A 3,610-nucleotide genomic window follows, 5' to 3' on the forward strand; every position below is an offset into this window, starting at 1 on the left:
TAGAATTCCCATTTGTGAATGCAGAAGCTGAGATATTTACAGGGCTCATAATGACAGAGCTAGTGACAGAGCAGGCTGGCGTCCCAGTGAGAGCTGCCTTCCTCTGGACCCACTCTTTGCTTTCTACCTTGTGTATTTGTGTTGAGACAACACTTGGGTGGTGGTAAAAGCGAGAGGATCAGGAAAGTTCTTGGAACGCACACCCGTGGGATGGGTAGCTGCAAAACAAGGAAAGCCATAGGCATGCGCTACTGAGGAGTGAACCATAGGCCCTGGAGTCATTCTTTGGCTGCTCTCTCATTGTGCCTGGTGCATGCTTGACTAACGTAAGGCCAGCCTAGCCTGCAGGGGCTCATTAATTGGTGGGAAGAAGCTCTGACATGTTGTGTAACCGTTAGTTAAGGGATAAATAAAATAAAATAAAATACACTCACAATCTCAAATTAGCACCGGAGAACAGTGCTACCCTGTGAAAACCAAGGTGGAGGCTCATGGCTTTGGTGTCTCAGCTAGACCCAAGCCAAATAAAATAATTCATTTTCCATACCCACCTCACTGCTTCCATTTAGGCCCTCGGCACTTCTCCCCTACATTGATGTGACATCATTGACTAGGTCTTGGAAAGTAATGAAACATACCAGTTCTTAAGAGGATATAGTACAGGGCTAGAAAGCACTTGGGAGGCTCTGGCTTGCATCTCATTGGCTTCATTCTTCAGAAATCCGTAAGATAGACGCTGCACCACACAAATTCCTTACTTACCCAACTCTGTCTATTGTTACATTTCCTCTCTCAGTTTTCTCAGTTTACATCCCAGGTAAATTGAGAAATACCCTCTCCACGGGAAGTATTCATAATTTCTCAAACCAACATGACTTTCTTCAGGGTTCTTGCTCTGAAATACCATAAGCAGAGTGTACCCTTTACAGTTCACATTTCCCTGGGCTGATCTTTATTCAGTCTGATATGAAGCTCAAGTGTTCAACTCCCTTGGGATCCCTTGTCACTATACTTGATTCGTTTCATATGGAATCTAGACATAGTAGCCATTGGCGATTGGTATGCCACTCCGGGTCTACAGGTACCTTCCAAACACAAAGAGGACAGCGACACAGGTCAGAGGAGCTTACATCACTGGAGCCTATGTAAGCAGAGATTCCTCAGCAACTATGATTTTGTCATCAGATTCTATGAAACACACATTTGAAGACTATTGGTTTAAACTTCTGTTTGTGTTGTTGAAACTAGAAATGAGGTAATGAGAGAGAAGATAGGGTGTGGGTTTTAAATGTGTTTCCTTTTTTCACATAATTTGTTGGCTGGAAAAAGGCTAGTAGACAGAAGTACAGATCTTCTAGCTACTAATGCAGTCCACTTTTATTCCAGCATAAGTCAATTATTTGGGTAAGTGTGATTAAAACTAATCATCAGTCTTCTTGGGGAAAAAAAAGCAAGGTTCTGAGAAAAGAAAATCACTCTGCTTCCATATCTACTGCTGACCTCAGTTCACCAACCATTCAATTTCATTAAACAACTAGAATTCAGTTAAATAATTGAGTGGTCGAATATTCTCCATAGTCTACACAGACGGTACTCAATGGGCTGAGTATCTGCACAGATGATATCCAGAAGAGTGAGTGTCTGTCGTATAGATAGCCATAGCCTGATACCTTCTGAGGTGGCAGCTTCAGAAACAATCACAAGGGAAGCCTATGCACAAAGCTTGGTTCCCCTGAACTACCAAGTCAAGCTGATCAAGCCGGTAACTTTGCTCTGTGTGTGGACTTGTTAGTTATGTATAGGTGTTCTAGGCTTCGCCACTGACAATCAGCCAGGCAGAAAAACCAATTAACTAGTGGATCTAAATCACAAGAAAGGGGAGTCATTTTCTAAATGACTTGGATACAATCTTGGTATTAAATTACTAACTTAATTAATGAATAAATTCCAAGACACTGTTGGTTTGCAACCTCACTCATCAATCACATTTTATGAATCAATTTTTCCTCCTGCATCAGTCATTGAGAAAAATTATAATTAAAATATATTTCACTTCACATTAAAGAAGGAGATGCTCCAAGTAGATAATTTCAAGTTGATTTTTTTTCTGGACATTTCTTGAATGCATAAGCCTGGGAAGTGAAAGGAAAAGAGAAGGAAAGAGACGCATCTTTTTATACACTTGATTATAGCTACTAAGTGCACCCTCTTCATTTTTTATTTATCATTCCATTCATTTACATCTCAAATGATATCACACTTCCTGGTTACCTCTCCACAAGCCCTCTCATCCCACAACCTCACTCTCCTCCCTTCCCTTTACCTCTATGAGGGTGCTACCCCTCCCATGCACCCTCTCCTGCCCCATCTCTCCAGCATCTGCCTATGCTGGGGCATCAAATCTTCATAGGACCAAGGGCCTCCCCTCCCATTGATGTGAGACAAGGTCATTCTCTGCTATCTATGTATCTGGAACCATGGATCCCTTCCTATACAATCCTTGGTTGGTGGTCTAGTCCATGGGAGCACTAGGTGGTCTGGTCAACTGATGTAGTTCTTCCTATGGGGTTGCAATCCCCCTCAGCTCCTCTAATCCTTCCACTAGCTCCCCCACCGGGGTCCCTGAGTTCAGTCTGATGGTTGGCTCCAAGCATCCACAGCTGCATTGGTCAGTTGTTGGCTGGATTTCCAAAGGAGCAGTCATACCAGTTTCCTGTCAGCAAGTGCCTCTTGGCAATGGCAACAGTGTCTGGTTTGGTGTCTGAAGACAGGAAGGATCCCCAGATGGGTCAATCCTCTGATGGCCCTTCCTTCAGTCTCTGCTCCAGTTTTTGTCCCTGTTCTTCCTTTGGACAGGAACATTTCTGTATTAAAATCTTTGAGAATTGCCCCATCCCACCACCAAGGGCCATGCCTATCTATGGGAGGTAGTGCACCCTCATTTAGAAGATCAGGCTTCCGAAGAAAGGCAGTGACAAGTGACTCACGAAGGTATCACACACATCTTCAGGTAATTGCCTTTTGTTTAAATGCTGATAACTAAATTAGATAATAATTGCTGGCATTTTTTTCTGGTGCCTTTCACAGTATCACATACATTTCATCTTAAATGACTTTCTTTTTTTGTTTTAAGAGAAATAGGACAAACACTACCAATTCTGTTTTAACGATGAGAAAACAGGCCTAAGACCAGTTACCTTATGTCACAGGGTGCATAACTCAGTGCCATTTGTAGCATGTCATGTTGCCTTCTTCAAATACATGCCAATCTTTACATGGGCACTCTTTTACCAATAAGAGACAACTCCCTGCTTATTTTGCTTTTGTATAAATGTCTGGATTTATTTAGTGTAGTGATGAGAGACCGTCTCACACTCTCCGTGTTGATGCTGATAATTGATGAATCTGTATCTTGACACACTGCTCAGTAACAACTGTCTTCATCTTTCTCTTCTTCCATAGCTGTGTCTAAGAAGGTTCCTTTGAAGGTGACTGTGAAACCTTTCCTACTTCCTCAAACACACACTGCTTAGTTTAGTCGCTGAACTCTTATAGCAGTACAAAAGAAGACTATTGAAGTAGATAATAGACTCATATTTGATCTACTAGT

Source organism: Rattus norvegicus, chromosome 18, assembly GCF_021556685.1.
Source record: "Rattus norvegicus strain SHRSP/BbbUtx chromosome 18, alternate assembly SHRSP_T2T, whole genome shotgun sequence".
NCBI lineage: Eukaryota > Metazoa > Chordata > Mammalia > Rodentia > Muridae > Rattus > Rattus norvegicus.